At 41.2% G+C, this 19095-nt stretch overlaps 1 long non-coding RNA gene across 2 annotated transcripts; it reads right to left on the reverse strand.

Moving 5' to 3' along the window:
* Nucleotides 1-1988: 1988 nt before the first annotated feature.
* LOC122868408 lies at nt 1989-15079 on the reverse strand. 2 transcript variants are annotated; one of them, XR_006376101.1, is made up of 4 exons: nt 14925-15079; nt 12311-12460; nt 4290-4400; nt 1989-2345 (listed from the first exon to the last, which is right to left on the reverse strand). It is a non-coding gene; the product is annotated as an uncharacterized LOC122868408 (long non-coding RNA). The 2 variants fall into 2 exon arrangements; XR_006376102.1 differs by lacking the exon at nt 14925-15079 and adding an exon at nt 14159-14178.
* Between the last annotated feature and the right edge of the window lie 4016 nt (nt 15080-19095).

Here is a 19095-nt window from a genome sequence, read left to right on the forward strand (position 1 = left end):
TTTTCCAGAGACTTACACTGTGAAAGAAGCGGCTGTAAAACGATGGATACATTTTTTTGAGCTTCACAAACCCCCACAAAGTGACTCATTTCAGAATTGAGTGTCGGCTGTGCTTGCTCTATGCTGCACGATGTGAAAGATCTGGATAAAATATACCCGTAAGTTGAACTTTTTTGGCTTCATGAGCCACTGAGCAGCTTTCATAGAAACGAACGTGGCCCCACCTCCAACGTTGTATCCAGTTTTCTTTATACATCCATGGTTTAGTCTCTCCCCCTCAGGATGAGGGAGCGAGTCAACAACGAAGGTCACTCCAGAGGTGCATGTCACCCACAATGCATTGCAGTTATGCATTTGGTGCAAGAAATGACATGGTTAAGTGGCAGTAATATACATAAAACTCCTGTCGCCTAGTTAGCAGATAGTTTCTTAAGAAAATCTCATTGATCACTTAATATTTTACTGAAAAATGTCATGTAACTAATTGCAGTTAATATTTACTTGGATTGCTGTTCTGTTCAGCTTGTGTGATTTCTTTATTCCCAACATTATCTGTAAATGCATGGAAAAATTGCTGTTTTGCAAGATATCATAAATCCATAGCAATACTAGTTATGATAATCATGATACAGATCACAAACAGACATTTCTGAATCAAAAACTGATGCAGCTAATTACCAAGTGTCTACATATTGCAATTATCCGCAGAAGACTGCAGATATTTCTGATGACTTGTAAAAAGCAGTATAGCGCTGGCGGTCGATCCATGATAGTTTAGGCTATGGGCAGGTGCGTAAATCCCCCACTGCTCACCCGCCCACTTTCCCTCGTTGCTCTCCAAGTGGCCTCCGTGCGACGTGTGCTGTTATGTAATACCAAGAGCTGAGGGGAAGTGAATGAGGGGAAGTGGAACTACTAATGAAAGCAGCCGAAAACTTCACGATGGCTCTTCAGAAATTGTTGATGTCATGGAGACTACATCCATGTTTTATACAGTCTATAAAATGCATTCGCTACTTTTTTTTAAAGAGTTTGTACAGTGATGCTGCAGCAGTATGCTGTACAGTATACAGTATGGATGGTTAACATAATGTGCACTGGCTGGTGTAGTTTTAAAGGACCAGTATGTAACATTCAGGAGGAGCTATGGGCAGAAACGGAATATAATATTTTTAGGTTTTCATTAGTGTATAATCACCTGAAAATAAGAACCCTTGTGTTTTCATTATCTTAGAATAAGACGATTTTATCTACATAGGGAGCGGAGCGGGTCCACTTCCATGAAGGTCGCCATGTTGCACCGCCATGTTTCTACAGTAGCCCAGAACAGACAAACCAAACACTGGCTCTAGAGAGGGCCGTTCGCATTTCTCCTACACACTTGGAACTGGAGGGTGAGGCGAGCGGTAATCAAGTGGTTTCAAGCTTCAATTTCACCACTAGATGCCACTAAATCCTACACACTGGACCTTTAATTCGAACGTTTGGTTACATTTTTGACAAGTTCTTATGCATTCATTTTGTATTAAACAAACCTTTGTAAAGTCTTGTAAATGTCTGGTCTATGTCTTAATCATCAGTAATCATTTCTAAGTATTTTCAGGTAATCTAGCTGGCCACACAGCCCTCTCACACACAAACACAAACTCTGGACCAATCAGTGTTCTGGTCATCTGTGGATGTGCCCATCATCATATAAGCATTAGAAACTGCAAACATTTTGTTGTGATTTGCTTAATTTACTTTTTGGGTGTACTTCAGATGGTCATACTTCAAGATATTTCTGGTCATACTTACATTCAGGAATGTAAGGAAGTGAATTGTTTTCTTGTGGTCTATTTTGTGTGGGAATAAAATATATGCATACTCCCCAAACATCGAAATGGTTCAGACTTACAAGGCAAAACTATGACCATGTTCAGGGTTCATACATCCATATTCCAATAAAGTATTTCAAATGGTGAAACAAAAGAGGCCAAAAGTCACAATTCATTTTTATACCAATTATATGATACTTTTATTTCCATTTATAAGTATTCATCTCAAGTCGACAATTTACATTACAGCCCATCAGCTCTCTGGAATTGTCTACAAGTCGATGTGCAGTATGTCAGCCATAGAAGGAGAAGGGGAATGGCGGTAAGACTGAGGGACACCAGATAAGCCTAAAACAGGGGGGGAGGACAGGGGGAGGAAACTGTGGTTACTGCGGCCAGATCCCAAATTCAGCCCGAATCAACACAATGTTTGTCACGCCATGACCATCATCATCGTTGTCATCATTCAGCCCAGTGTTGTTGTGCAGAAGGGAATGCTGGGAACTTGGAGGACTCAGTGCAGTGGACCTGAGAAAGAGAGGAGAGACAGAGGAGATGGAGGAAGACAGGGAATGAGGGAAAACTGCACTTTTTAGGCTTTTAGGTGTTAACATGTGATCTGTATCTGGATACATTATCTGGATTAAAGCTGAAACCACAAACTTGATTAATCGATCGGTTGATTGACAGATAAATAATCAGCAACCATTTTGATAATCAATTAATCATCGTAGTCACTTTCAAGCAAAAATACCGAAAGAACGCTACACATTCGCTACCACTTTCTCAAATGGTAGGATTTGTTGCTTCTCTTTGTCATTTATAATACTAAACTGAATATCTTTGGGTTTTGTACTTTTGGTCAGACAAAACAAGAATTTGAAGATGTCATCTAATTTTCTCACTATTTTTTTTGACATTTCATAGACCAAACGATTAATCGAAAAAATAATCAGCAGATTAAATCGATAATAAAAATAGTCTTTAGTTGCAGCCCTAATCTGGATAATGACATCGATCAACAGGTCTTTGCATTTCCACCTGGTATTATTAAGCGTTGTTGTTATCACAATTCTGCCTGCATTGTGATCAGATCTCAATATGCAAATTAGTTAGGGGGGGCTGGCGGACTTGTCAACAAACACGGGGCCTCCCAGGTCAAGGGAAGCAATGCCATGGACTGGCATCATTCATTTTTCAATCACTTTTAGCGAGGGAAGACTTGCAACCTACTTGTAGCTTTTGCAGGGCTTGCTTAAGCTAGCAGGAAGAGGCGGAGTTAAGTGTCCTTTCAACTTGCTGGGCAGAGTTTCGGAAGAATGTGGCCACACTGTACAGATTGCATTTAGACCTGACTGAGACGCGATCACAATCTGAGCCACACCACCGCCAGATGTGGTCTGGATGATCCAATCGCAGTCTGATCACAATGCATTCTGTGGGCATTTACATAGAGTTTTTTTTTTGTTTGTTTTTTTTTACCCAGATAGGATGTCAAGATACAGATCACATGTTAATCCCATGTGTAAATGGGGTCTTAGTTCCAAGTGGCTGTCCAAAAGCACAGCTGTGCCTAAGTGCAGCCCCAGAGAGTTTGGCTGTAGACTCTCATTCTTATTTCTTGTGTTGTTTAAGGGAGTTGATCCAGTTAAATGTTGCATTAAAGCTTTCTAAATGTTCTTTTTTCATGAGCAATTCCGAAAATATTATGGATATCCCTCGGATGAGCCTTGGCTTAAATTTTTTTTAAATCAAGCAAGTAGGTTTATAAAAAAAACAAACAAAAAAAAAACAACCACAATTTAACCACAGTGATAAAACCATGCAGTCAGTTCTTATGGTTTTGGTTTACTTCCACTAATACAGTTGAGGTGATTGAATTCTCCTTTGACATCAGACTTTTCTGTGAACAGTTTTTATTGGAACTACATTCTAATGATGTTTTTCAGAGACAGCCTGGAAAACCTGGAGAAATTAAACCAAAATTAACATGCATACTAACATGGTGAGGTGCCTCTAAAGGGTGAGATTTTTGTTTATTTATTCATTCATAATTTGGGTTTACCAACCCTTTAATAGACCTTTTTCACAGCAGACATTTTGACTTGAAAAGCACAGGGGTTACTAATAACATTAACTATGGCTCTGTTCTATTCAAGTGTCCCAGTTAGCCACGACAGTGAGCCAACATGCACAATGCCAGGACCCTGAAACTGAAGCAGCTAATTGGAATTCAGCCATCCTCCATTTTCTTATTTACACCTGTGCTTTTCCTACTGTGACATCTCTTCGTCTCATCGTCTTCCATGAAAAGGGCTGTTGCTCTGAAAAGATTTCACTCTTTTGACTCTGTTTTTCTGCTGCAGATGAGGCTATTTGGAGGAGAGTCACAGAAATAGCATCATCCGGTAAGCAACCTGAACCACTTGTTGTTGACTAGAAATGAATCAGCAAATTATGTAACATGCTTACATTTGAGGTTGGAGGGTGACTCCTCATGATGTCCCCTCAGCTGCGCTCTTCACACATGCAGCAAAGGCCTCCATCAGATCTTTGCAGCCCTCGCCTCCCTTCTCTGCCACACTGGAAGAAAAAGAAAGAATAATGACAATTAGATCACAGTCAAGATAACCCACATTTCAGTGCCGTAGCATGTCATTTCACAAAAGGTTGTTGCATTTCAGTGTCACCTTCTCACACAGATGGCACGCATGTTGAAAACGGAAACACAGAGAGCTTTAGTTTAGCTTTTGTCAGCAGTAGTGGACTTGACTAAGTCGCAGTCCAACTAAATCTGTTGACAAAACAGATGCTTGTTTCATGTGCTAACAGATTTTAATGGCAGAAACAGCAAAATACAAGTAACATCATTGCAGTCTCCCCATTCGTAGAGGATAGGTGAGGATAAATGAATGAGGGAATGTGTGAAGACACTTAAAAAGTTATTTTCCTCCTCTTCAAGATTATATAAAGACATGCTATCAGGGTCCTAAGTGTTCTCCCTCAATGTAAGATCAACTAATTTATAAAGTTTGATCACGACCACTTTTAGCACCAAAATGAATGGATTATCCAGGAATATTTTCCCCAAATGTTGACTGTTGTATATATTCAAAATGTAATGGCTGATAAAGACACAAAAAAACAAGAAAGAATGAATGAAGGATGAGACAAAAAGGGGATGAAAGTGTTTGAGAGAGAGAGAGCGAATGCGGGCTAACAGATTATTTCAGGCTCCCATGCAGGAGCAAACACAGCATCCGACACTGCCACAGAGCATTAGGGTGATGGAGCGAAAGGGATGGAGGGAGAGGGAGAGAGACAGAGAAAGAGGGGGAAGAGGGAGGAGTGAGGGATACAGAAAGCCATGTGGATGAACCCATCTGTTTGATAGGACACCAGAAAGGGAGGGGGGGGGAGGGAGGGAGGTTGCGTGATAATGCAGAGATGACAAGACACGGAGGAAAGCGGCTGAGCCCATGGGAGGAGGAGGAGGAGGAGGAGGAGGAGGGGTTTTGTGATACATGAATGTAAACCCATCCTTTGGCTCCTCCTATTGCTTCATGACGTCTGAACGTCCCTCTGTTCTGCTTTTCCTCCAATCCCTCCCTCAACCCATTGAAAGAGCAGGGCAGCAATTCTCATCTCCAAAACATCAATCCCTCCATCCTGGCTCAGTTTAACTTTAAAGCAGCCATTCAACAGTTTTTCTGCTTATCCAATTTCTAGAAGTACTAAATTAAAGGATAAGAAAGACCTTATCACCAGATAAGGTCTTTCTTTTGGTCTTCTCATGGGATGGGCAATAGGAACTCAATGTACAAACATTCAGTAATTACCTCTCTATAGTAGTGGTTAGTGGCGGAGTCTGCCATTCCTGCCCAAGGATTCAAATTACATACTGTTCACGCTCAGCTGGATCAAGAACTGTATTAAAGTTACTGCTAATGTTAACCCACCATTTTCTACTGCTGCTACTTTACATTAAGAGTTCAACTTGGCCAAACACGGAGTGGCTTTTACTGTGAAGCAGTCACAGAAGCACTGACCACCATCATTTAAAAAAGGTGTCAAAAATGCCAAATCATAGTGGGACTCACAATGGACAGTTAAAAAAAAAAAAAAAGATAAAAATTGATGCAGCAGAACCAGAGATATTGTCTTTTGTATTGCAAGCATTCTTCTTCCTTGTCAAAACCACATTTATCCCCTCAAGAGTTAGAGGAGAAGATTGATACCACTCATGTTTGTATGCTAAATAGGAAGCTGGAGCCAGGAGACGGTTAGCTTAGCATAAAGACTGGAAACAGGGGGAAACAGCTGGCCTGGTTCTGTTCAAAAGCCACCTACCGGCACCTCTACAGCTCACTAATTATCGCGTGATGTCTCGTTTGTTCGATCCGTACAAAAAACAAAGTGTAAAAAAGACAAGACGAATAAAGTCTACTCTGCAAAACTAAAAAAAAACGTTTACAACACCACCATCACATTACAGCATCACAACAATTTTAATATACTAGCTTAGCTAAACAGGGCCATCTCTGCTTCTATCTCTTTGTATTGTGGCTGGGTGCCTGTTAGTGATGTAACACACAGCTGGCTGCTGCAGATTATCACTCAGCGCTTTACTTTGCCAGGAGGGATGGTGCGAAGAGTGTGTGTGTGTGTGTGTGTGTGTGTGTGTGTGAGGAAATGGGAGCCATTGAGTTTGTGTCACTGCAAGCATGCATTTCTGGTGGTGGGTTGGAGTGAATGTGTATGTGTGTATGAGCAGAGTCAATGAGTCAAAGTCTAACCCCGAGGGTGTGTTGTCAGATAATCATGCCACAGCACCATTGGTCCACCACAACGCGCACACACACACACACACATATATATGTACTTTTCAATCTCAATCCCAAGAGGGGCTGACTGAACTGTGGTGGGTGGAGGAATCATATCAACAAAGTGGTTGCCACGCTAGAGTAGCCCAAAGAAAACTGCCATTCAAATGTCATCTAAACGTGTTGTGGGCTCTCCTCAAATTTGTATTTTTCAAAATAAAAGCACGGTTCTGTTTCAACCAATGCAATACCATTAACCCTCATTAATTGACTATGCTACAGATTCTCTCTCATCGGATTCAATATTTTCAAGTCTGTCAGTCCTGACACGTATGCACACACGCATATAAAGTGCACACAGGGGGATTACCGAAAGCATCAGAGCAGGGCGGTCACATGTGCAGGCAGAAGGGAGAGAGGAGCCGATGACATCACCACCACTGCAGCCATCGCGCAATCTCCTGAGAGACATCAAGATTCTGAGCGAGGTAACGTTACAGGGTCATGGGGCAAAGCTGGGTCGTCATGGTGACCGCAGGCATGTCTCAACTTGGGCCTGGACATTTTGGCCAATCCAGACTCAATATACTTATTAGATTATATGAAACAAAGCTTCTAATATTCAGTTTATGAAGTGAATTCATCTATGTAACTGGTGAAACACTAGCATAACCAGCATTATTTGTAATCTGAACCAACTTCATGCTATTGAGCACTGGTTGCATCCTGATGCAGTGATGTCAGCATGTCCAGGTCGGACTGATCACCACTCAGGCTGGGTGGAAGAGTGACGTCGTCCTCCCGTCTTGGACACAACCAGGAAATGAAGGCTGAATTATTTAGACCGAGCTAGCTGTAGTCTGTCTTCTGAGGCAAACATGCATAATAGATCACTGAGCAGGTGCAGCAGTAAAAGATGATGTAGAGGCCAAAACAATGGTCAAGAGGTCATGTGATTAAGGCTGAGTGTGCAGTGTCATTGTCTAGTGGGGAGCACACACGAATCAATTAAGCATCCCTGGGCGCCTCATGACAGTGTTTCTCAAAACTTCTGGTTTGTGACGCCTTAAAAAAAACAAAGCAATGTCTACTTGTGACCTGCCGCCAATGATTGCTGTGACTGACAGTTTTGACCACCACCAAAAGACTTCTTTTCTTTAGTTGTTCGAATAATTTGTAACAGGTCTGAAATGCCTCAACCATCCAGTAGTTCATAAGAAAAAAGCAAAGCTGCTATTGTGTAGCAGAAATGTGCTTTTTATATATAAAATCTCATGACCCCTTTAACTTGATTTAACTTGCGACCCCAAGGTTGAGAACCACTGCCTTAGGCAGCAGTGAGGTTAATAGGGTCTACCTAATCCCAGTTTGTGCCTCACATGCATTATCATTACATTCAAATCACAGAGCTAAGCATTTGTTTTTGTTTATACAAATAAACACTGTCGAAACCCAGAAGGTCGTTAACAACACTTACCGCTGTTCTGAAGGTATTTTCAGAATCCTGAAGACTCTAACCATCTGGAGGGGGAAAATATTCTATCCACTGCACAATAACATTTTGAACCCATTAACCAAATTGTAATCGTATTTCGTAATCTCCTTGCTCATTTCGTAGAAAACTTAAAATATATAATATGAATAAACAGAAACATGTTATTTTGTATGAAAAGATATAATACAACATGGCATTAATACACGTAGCTGATAATAAATGTTATTAGAAATTGAGCACGGACATGTGTCACTTCCGTCTGCCATCTTTGTTTTGATTAGGAAACAGAGGCACGACTTCAAAAACAGGTTTTTTTTATTGAATAGTTTGAGGATTCTGGAAATACATCCAGAACCTTCTGGGTTTTTCAAAGATCATTGGATATCAATTTTTTGAAAAAACAAAACAAAAAACAGATGCTTACCTCACGAGAGGCACAAACTGGGGTTAGGGTCTACCACTGACTGTAAATCAAATTCAGATGGTGATGAAAAGTTCTGTTTAAAAACCACTAAAACAAGTCTTATCTCAGTACATCTGCGTTGGACTGGACTGGAGTTTTGCAAATGGCTTGGAATTGTCAACATGTGTCATCTACAGGAAGACCCCTCCTACGGCGGATTCGTCTCCACATTGACGAGATTCTCGAAGTGACACAGAAGTGCAGAAAATCTAAGAAATTCTAACTCTTAAATCTATTGATTCATGCTAGATGGTGCAGCATGGGGGGTTGAGGGGAAGGGGGCACATCGGTGCCAGTGTGACACAACTGCAGCACAGCACTCAGATTACTGACTTCTGCTGAGTCATCAAATTCCGTAATGAAAACCAGCACAGTTTCCACTGGCAAGAATGTACATGCATGTCTGCACATACAACTGCAGACAGTTAACAGAGAGACAGAAAGAGTGTGTATGTGTTTGTGTGTGGACGTCAAAGGAGGGGAGGGGGGTGTGCTTCTGTTCAACTTTTGTGAAAGAGCCTGGAGTCTCAAAGTGCACAGGCTTGCCACTAACCAACATGTTAGTTTGCGAAACACTATACACACACACTTTTCTATGAAACACTATACATACACACACACTTTTATTATGAAAAAAAAGTGAAAAAACAAAAAAAATCTACTCGATACTGAGAATATTTCAACTCATAACAAATAGAAGTTCTTTTCTTTTTAAGAATGTTCTAGAAGTAAGTGTATCTTTAAACAATAAGGCAGTTTTCTGCATTGGAGTCAAGAAAAATGAAACTCCATTTTAAAAGTCTTGTTAAATACTTGTTAAAAAATGACTGATGTTAAGGTAAAAATGGTTTATATACACTGTACATGCAATACATATAATATTTTAAAAAGGCATGACATGCTTTTTTGTCTCACACATGCTTACAGCCTGTTGCTCATACTTCACCTCTGTGTGACTTTGACAGTGTGACCTTCACAAGGTCATAACTACTGCTACTATACTATAGAAGTGTAATAAAAAATTATTTCTCCCATTAAACCGCATAAAAAGCCGGTCCTGAAACTGTGGGGAAAATGATCAAATCTGACCTAAAGCAAGTATAAAGAGATGCTTAGAGATGCTCAGTCAACATGGCCGCCTCCATACGTCTCCAGTGTGAATGTGAAGCTGTTGCTTATTTGGCCAGCCTGGTTATAAGAAGCAGGTGTCAGGCAGAGCAGTAACGTGATCTATGGCAGGGTACATGTCATGGTATCCGGCACATACAGTCTCACTTGTACACACGTCTATCCATGGCGTCTATAAATACATAGGGGTTCCAGTATTCATTACACAGAGTCAGCCATGTTACATCTACAGTTGGCTTGCAGCGTGGCTTGGTTGAAATAAAATGAAAGGCCCAGACAGGCCAGCAGTGTGTTCTGATGTAGGAGCAGGGTGGGAAGGGGTCAAAGCATGAGCTGAGTATTTGAAATTTGAACACACTTTCCCTTAAGCAGACCTACTAATAGAATATATAACCTGGATTAGGTTAATTTCATAGTGACTACCGCGTCTATCTTCAGCCTTAAATCAATGTCAAATTGTTACTTTGACCCATTGCCAGCAGAGTTCAAAGAATCTGAAGGACACTTAAAATAGCAGTGCCCAAAGCAGAGGTCAATGACAGCGTAATAACTTTACCACCCGTCACATGTAACAAAGGAATCTTGGGAACATGGTTAGCTTGCAAAGTTGAGTGAAGTGGTTCGCAAGACCAAGGTACTTCTAGCTCACAGATTAGACTAGGGTTGTGCATATGTGCTCGAGGCTACATTAGCCGCTACTAGCGTAACACACCCACATCTCAGACTGAACAGTCAATGGTCGAGTTGCATTGTGGGTAATGTAGGCGCCAGGTTTTGACAAGGAAGAATGCTTGGAATAAAAAAGGTGATATCTCTGCAGCATCGATTTTATCCTTCTTTTTTTTTTTAAACTGTCCATTGTGAGTCCGACAGTTATAGAAGTGCGATACTACAATGATGGCGTACTCTTATAAACAGCCATAACCTATTGGGTCAAATGTCAATTTTGAACCTCAATAGAAGAGTTATGGCTCCTGAGTTAGCATTCATTTGGATTCGTGTTCCTGGCAACCTGAGGAGTTGCAATACAAGTCCAATATTCACTCTCTTTTAGCTCTGTTTTTGGTCTGTTACCAAATCTTGAGGGAAATATCTGCAAGGTCATGGGACAAGGATCCAGAGCGAGCATGGTCAAGTATCCAATTGTATACAGATTAACACTTGCAGCTTAAGACCCCCATTTGCTTGTACTATCTGACCTTTCAAGGTCATGGGTTCATGTTCTGCATGTAATGGCCCACAAGACACACAAGAGCAGCTCAAGTTATTTATCAGTGATCGATCATTTCTATTCATAAAACCTAAACATAGACGAATTAACGAAATATTCATTGATGTCAAACTATCACACCTGTAAATTCAAATGGATCTTAAAGTGTCCTCAGACACTTAAAAAAAGTGAAGGGGGGGGGGGATTTGGCATGTCTTTTACACATGATTAGCCATCCATCCACGCCTTGCCCTGCCAACCCTTCCTTCTCCCCCTCAACCTGCTGTCTTATCTAAAGGCTTCACACACCCACTGCCACCTTATCAAGGCCTGACTGGCCTTGGAAGCCTTTACTATCAAAAAACATACAACATACAAGTTAACTGCTCATAATAAATCCATTTGATCAGAGCTTAAAGCCCCAGCTTAGCGACGATCGACAAAAAACAAACAAAAAAACCCCTATCTGTCAAAATGGTCTGTTCCAGAGAAGAGGTGTGGAGGGTTGATGTGCAGAAGTCAAGAAGACGTGCAAGTGTTATTTCATTGCACTTCTCTCTAAACTGCACACACATATACAGCAGAGTGTCTGCTGCGAATAAATGCAACTAAATCCAAAAATATCACTGAACCGGTGTCCCTGACCGTTGACACAGCAAGAGGCCAAAGGAGACGGCAGGGGACAAAAGGAACCAGCTAACGCAAAGTATTCTGGGGAAAGGGAGGCTAGTGACGACAGCACATTCCCAGACTTCATCCATGCGTACGGATGAGCATCAAACATCACCCCGCTGCCACACATTATTAATCTCCAAATCACTCTCCCCTACATAGGGTACCCCAAATTTTCATAACCCTTAACCCCTGCACCAAGCTGGGATGTCGAATTCAGTTACGTTTCAGCATGCAAGACTTCGTTCTCTTGGTGGTTTTCAGCGCTAACCACAGCCTCCTCCGAAGAGACTCCATTTTAGAATGGCGCATTTTAGGATGCTGCTGCCTTCTAATTCAATCGCCACTTAGACCTGTGCATGGTTAAATCAGCGGAGAATTTTGAGCAATCTTTGCTTCGAGCATGGATGCGATGCTCTGTGTCCGTGGAGCTGTTAGACAGCTTGTAAGGAAACATCAGAGCACATCGCAAACGATTACAACGGTCAGGTTTTTGCTCAGGGTGCCTCCACCTTCAACTGCTCAACATCTCAGCAAATATGAATGTTTGAAGGCAACTCTTGAAGCCAGAGGAGAACTTGTGGAACATTTCAGAGGTGGACCGACGATTGTACGAGCTTCCTATGTGCTCACTGAGTTTGGTATAACACATTTACACTTATCTTCTGCACATCTTTTTGCAACATTCACACCATCACCTACCATTTGTCCAGGTCAGCCTTGATGCTGGCACAAGCAGCGGGGACGGGGGCCTCGGTGGGGGCGGCGGCGGTCTCAGAGTCCGACATGTCTGTGGTGCTGCTGTGTGGTGTTGAGGGTGCGTGTCCTGTCCTGTTCCTGTCCCCCGAACGCCTATGGATCCCAGAGCCACCAAGAGAGACAGAGAGACAGTGGAGTTGAGAGTGAGTTGCTGAAAGGGGCGGGCGCACAGGAGGAGGTGGGAGGAGATACACATGTGAGAGGGCAGCACATGTGTGTACACAATTGTCAGGGGCGGGGGTGGAGGGGGGGGCAAGGGTGAAGGGGCAGTGACCTGGACTGAAGTACAAAGGCGGATGATTGCGAAACATGAACAAAAGAGGGGAAGTGGTGCGTAGAGATTCCTTATTAATGTCAGGTTCATCAAGTGGACTGATACTTCCAGTGCTACCTCAATGCCAAGTGGGCTTCCCACCCAGCTGTATAGTTCAGGCATGGAGAAACAAACTCACCCAATACTACATGGGTCAGTAGTGGAAAAAATACTTAATACATTTCACAGCCCACGCACAATGTGATTGAGTGAAGTAACTGGTGTGTGTGTGTGTCAGGGCGGTTGGAACATGATCAGAATGACAGCCAGTCTTCCAACATAATGTCATCTGTCCATTGAGTTGTGCCACCTAGTGGCAGCTTTGTGCAAGAGGTTACAGCATTTTCCTGCTACTGCAGTCTTCATCCCGGCACATGGCAGCCATGCTTGAAAAGGTCAGGGAGTGTAATGCAGCTGAATGTTTTAGGGCTAAATAAAATAAATTTGTCTTTCATGAGTGTCTTTTATAATCAGTTATCATTTTATATATAATATAGCACATTGTGTATTGCATTTATTTATTAAGTTTTTCCAAGGTCACAGTCAGAACTTACTAGAACTTCAAAACATGCCCTGAAAATGTTTGAACTAGGGTTGCAACTAACAATTTTTTCCACTATCAATTAATCTGCAGATGATTCTTTTGATTCATTGTTAATCTATAAAATGTCCGCACGAAACTATGCTAATCTCAATTTCCCAGAGAGATTCCTTTTAAAATTACAAAACTGAGAAAAAGAAAACTGAAAATCTTCTCATTCTGAGAGGCTGGAACTACAGAATGTTCAGCTTTTTTATTATCTTTGCTTGACAAATCATTGAAACGTTCTAAATGATGTATTTATGTCGATCAGCTAATCTATGAATTGACTAATCGTTTCAGCTCTGAACATTAGGAATGTCATTTTTAGTTTGGATTTTTGTGATGAGATTTTGAGGTATCTGCCACTGTAACATCACCTGGATTACAATGACCACAGGATCGCCTGTAATAACTCACACTGTGTGAGAAAAGATGCGTTGTTGTTTATTTTTGTTTTCAAAAACACCTGATTAAAGAGGAAATATTCTTTCCAATGCTTGGAGCACAGGTGGGATTCATTTGGCTCCATCTTCTGCAAATACTGTGTTTTTGGGGATTTGGGTGAACCGCCCCTTTAACAGGATGAAGACCTCATTATGACCGAAGACTGTCACCACTGCGACGCATTACAAATATTAACGTTACGCCAGCGCACCGCTCCTCGGACGTTACGCAACAACCTGCCCATCAGGCACCGCTGCTGCTTTGCATGCAGATTACTTGAAGCGCTTTTGTGCGCACAAACTCGGTATCTCCTTTGCAAAGTTTGCATTCTGACTCTAAAACTCTCCTGATTCTAGAGGCCACACTTATCTTCTCCCCTTCTAAAACACATGAAACATTTCTTAAATGACCTTAGCTCCTTTATTTAACGAGCTTTCTGGGCGTGTCTCACCTGACCCGTGCGTATCCACAGCTCTGCTTGCGACCCTTGCGCCCGCTGCACACCTGATAAAGCTTTCAAAATGATACACGAGCCTGGGAATTATGGGATACGTAGTCCTGAGCGAATGCCCATGTGCAAGCTTTACAACCTCAGGCAGCATAGTGCTGAACAGTTGTAGCCAAGGCAAAAGGGAACAGCAGAAGCCTTTTCTCATCTGTTCCTTGAACATTTTAACCTCTGTGTGATCTCGAGCACAGTCCGCATTAACTGGCCTGTGCCGAGAGTCCTAAAATAGTGCTAGCTACTTATTGATATTCCACAAAGGACAAAATGTGCGCAGTGATAAATTACATTAGCATCAAATGTCAACCAATTACTTCCCTGCATGGAAACACCTCCTGTTCTCACCTCCTCTTACAGAAATAATGCATAAATTAAATCTGGCACGATGGCACAAGATAAAGCAGGTTCACACGACTAATGGCACCACAAAATATGGGGAGGGAGTGTAAAAGTGATACTATATTTATGTAATAGTAAATCACGAAACAGTAGACTATTTATCAAAGTACATGGTCTCCAAATCATACAAATTCTGCAAAAAAAAGAGAACTTTCTGAGCAACTTGAAAAGCTCCTCTGTGAAGCATATAGAATGAGGCCATGCACACAGAGACAAGAAGGAACACCATGTACTTTAAGCAACACAAGTGGTTTCCTGTGCAGAAACCCAGCATATGAAATTGAATTCATAAAACAATGCCATTAATTCCTACCTATCTGCAGATGGGACGTCTTGGTCCTGAGTTAGACAGCTCAAAAAGTGTCTAAGTGTGTGCAGGAATCACCAGAAAATGCCAAGGGGGACTTGGGCTGCAACTGCTCTGTAGTGAATGTGACCTCACTGGAAGGGGGTGTGTAGCTCTGGTTTATGACCATGTGTGCATGTGTGTGCATGTGCTTGCTCATGGTATGTGCACTGCCAGGAGCTGAAAGACAAAGGGGGGAGGGGTGAAGAAAGAAAGAAAGAAAGAAAGAAAGAAAGAAAGAAAAAATAGAAAGAATTGTAGAGAATCGAATAGAAGAATAGTAGAGAGCAACAGACTAAAAAAGATGCTGTGCCTGTTTGAGATTCTATGAGGGTTAAATGGAGCTATGGGGGGGGGGGTTGTTTGCACATGTTGTAACATACAGTGCATGTCTGCCTGGCTGTGGAGCCCCGCGGCAAGGTCGACATCTCAGGCCATAAAAAAGTGAAATATGGCTCATATGGTTTCACATTGTTTCCTCACAGTCTTTTTTTAAGCCTTCGTTTCCTTATTATCCGTCTCTGCGTGTAGGTTCCTCACTCATATGCACATGAGACCCTCAGGCTTCATGCTGACTTTGCACAAGCAACACCATATACATGTCAAACACACAAAACACACCCTCATTTTTGATTTCTAAGCCAAAGCAAGCAACATAAACCTGTTTTCGTCAACATATGTGTGTGTGTGTGTGTGTGTGTGTGTCTCAGGACATTGCCACTGTTGGAGGTGATACCTTACAGGTGATAAAATCAGAGGAGCCTTCAAAGTCAGTCTGTACAAGGTCACACATGGGACGCCTGCTGCACATGTGTGGTATTCCTGATTGAATGGAAGAGGCTCGAGGCTGGCGGACCACAGCACACAGGTGACCTCTTGGCTGCTGAACAGGAAGAACTGTGTCCATGTAGAGGACAGGGGGGCCGCCACAACTTCGTCCACAGGGAAGGAACGTGTAGACAGTTTCTGTGTCCTTGAAAGGAGAGTTGATATGTAACTTTCTGAAGAGGTTTCCTGTAAAGGACAAAGACAGTATGAACTTAACCTTGATGTTCTTTTTAGTGTCCTCTTTAATGATAGTGAACTACAGACATATTTCAGAAGTCCGCTACAGAAAATGACGCATTACTTCTGGTTAAACATGGTTAAATACAATGGATTTTCATATATTCTAGATTTGTGCTGGTGTGGACAGGACTTTGTAAGCAGCACTACATCTCCTAAATTCCAAAGAAGTCTATTTAGATTTGTGTTATTGGATTTTGTTTGTTCATAAGACGTTTAACGGGAAGTTTGACCTATGTAGGATAACATTCTGTATATTTCTTTGTCTGTGGTATGACTTTCTGCCAAACAAAAGGAATCTATATATTTCTTCATGCGCAGTTCATGTAACATGAAATATTTCCTTGTTTGGTGTAATATCAGTGCTTTAAGGTCGTTCCTGTATTTTGTCACCTTCATCAACTGTTCAAGTCCAGTTTGTAGCAAAGGGAGTGGTGACCTCTTCAGTACTTTTCTACAAATTAGGTCTTAATAAGGTCAGGAGAAAAAAAATATTTGACGGAAAAAAAGTTGCTCTTATTTTTGGTATTTTACTCATACACTTAAGCACTGGGGTCAGTGGGACCCCAAACAATGAAAAAGTAATCCCAATGTAAACTCAAGGGTTAAGTGTGGAAAAGTTGAGGTGGAACCATTTTTTTTTTTACCCAAGAAAGTACATACTGGCAGAGATACTGATTGAGAAATGTATTATTATTGATACTGGTTGATTTACTATACCTGTACAGACAAACAAACTTGGAAAAAATCTAGCTGTTGAGCACAGAGCAAAATGCCCTTTAGGCTACGCTACTGTGGAGTTTAACTGAACTAAAATGAGTCTGAACTTGTTTAACAGTGATGCTCGTGCCGCTTATGCCTTTCTTTTTTCTTCTTTCACCTCTGTGGCATGCACCATAAAATACTCTGTTCACTGCCTTAGACATAATAGCACATAAACAACCAACACCCCAGTAATCAGATCAGCTCCTAGCCTACATACAGTATATGGTATCAGCTGATATTTACCATGAAGTTTTAATATTTTATAAAACTTGCCCAGACCCAGAAAAGCACATCTTCTGTGGTCACATTGATGTACAAGTACAGTTTGTGTCCCAGCTGTCTGTCACTTTTCTATCTCTACTCTATCGTCCTAATCCCCCTCTCTTTTCCCTGTTTAGTCTGTTGTGCAGTCACTTTGGACCTGCCATTCCACACATGTCCACCAGACGTCCCCAGTGAGTCTCTGTCTTTTGTCCACCGACTAATCTGTCACCTGCCCTGCTCAACTGTAAAAGGTTTGTTTAACCAGAACTGATGCCTGCAGTAAATATCTTCTTGATTGTAAAAATGTAGGTGTATAAAACTTCTAGGACTCATTTATAACCTGAAAAACAAAAATACCCCTCTTTGATGTGAGATACAACAATATCATATTAATACAGATAGATAGAGTCTACATATTAGGTTTTAATATCTCAGAAGTAAAGTCTACAGGAGAACAAAGACCCTCGAAGATGAATTAATTGAGGACTGTGTGGAATTTTAGGTCATAAAAAATACAACACTTTTCAAAACAATTATAAGGTGCTGTATAGATACAAAAGCAAATGTAAAAAATCTAAAAGCCAACATGGCAGAATTAAACAGCAATGAAATATGATATGAATTTAGATAAAGGGCAAGTACTGGAAACAACAGTTTAACTCATTTATATAGTGCCAAATAATAACACAAGTCATCTCAGGGCCCTTTCTCTTCGAGCAGGTCTAGACCGTACTCTATAATATTATTAACAGAGACCCAACAAATCCCAACAGCTGAAGCCAGTCTGTAACAACTATATCCTATGTTGAGATTTTCTATTCATATTAACATGTCTTGTGGGAAAACCTTTCTCTTTTTTAATGATTTTAATAGTTTTAATCATTTTTTCATAATTTTGAGTTTGTACTGGTTGGGCTCTGGGTAAATCTGATGGCATTTCTCACCATTTTCAGATTTTTTTTTTTTATGGAGAATGGAGAAAATAATCAGCAGATTAATCCATACTGAAAATAATCATCAGTTGCAGTTCGATACAAAATAGCTCAGTAGTAAAATCCTGCTTTAACATTAATGCATCAGTAATAAAAATCTAATGATATAATATATAATAGTATAACTGTCATAGGGGACATTTTTCTGCATTGAGCGGTATTCAAATCATTTGAATACCGCTCGCCTCACCCTCCCCTTCGAAGCGTGTAGGAGAAACTACGGTGGCCGCGAAACTTGAGAGAAACACGAACGGCCTTATCTAGAGCCAGTGTTTGGTTTGTCCGTTCTGGGCTACTGTAGAAATATGGCTGTGCAACATGGCAGCCTCCGTGGAAGGGGACCCGCTCCCTCTGTAGATATAAAGGGCTTATTCTAAGGTAATGAAAACACAACAATTCTTATTTTCAGGTGATTACACACTAATGAAAACATACTTACAAATATTATATTCCATTTCTGCCAATAGCTCCTCCTAAATGTTATATTACGGACCTTTAAGTAACAATTTAAATGCAGAACTTTTACTTGTAATGGAGTATTTTTACAGTGTGGTGTTAGTAGTCCTTTTACTTAAGTAAAGGATCTGAATACTGCCTCCACCACTGGAAAATACAGGTGCGGTAACGTGCACGCACTGTAACTATGAAAAGGTCAGGTGAGTTATGGACTAACATGGTCATCAGTAATTTAACCATCAAATGATGTTGTAATGAATTAAGACAGGTGTTGAGGCGTTATTACAAAACATTGTGTGAACATCAGTGTTTTTATTCATCGATCTAATTAGGATCTGGTAAACTTTTTCCAAATCCGTCCCATTCACACAGACAATCTCTCTCTCTCTCTCTCTCTCTCTCTCTCTCTCTCTCGACACACACACACACACACACACACACACACACACACACACACACACACACACAAATACAATCATCAGCCTGTGACTGCATCCTGTTGCATTCATTCAAATCTCCTTGTCCATGTTTCTCATTATGAACCAGACCAAACAAGTTCCAAACAATCAGCACACGCTCACCTTACTGCTGCATAA

This window comes from Siniperca chuatsi, linkage group LG21 (assembly GCF_020085105.1).
Source record: "Siniperca chuatsi isolate FFG_IHB_CAS linkage group LG21, ASM2008510v1, whole genome shotgun sequence".
Classification (NCBI taxonomy): Eukaryota; Metazoa; Chordata; class Actinopteri; order Centrarchiformes; family Sinipercidae; genus Siniperca; species Siniperca chuatsi.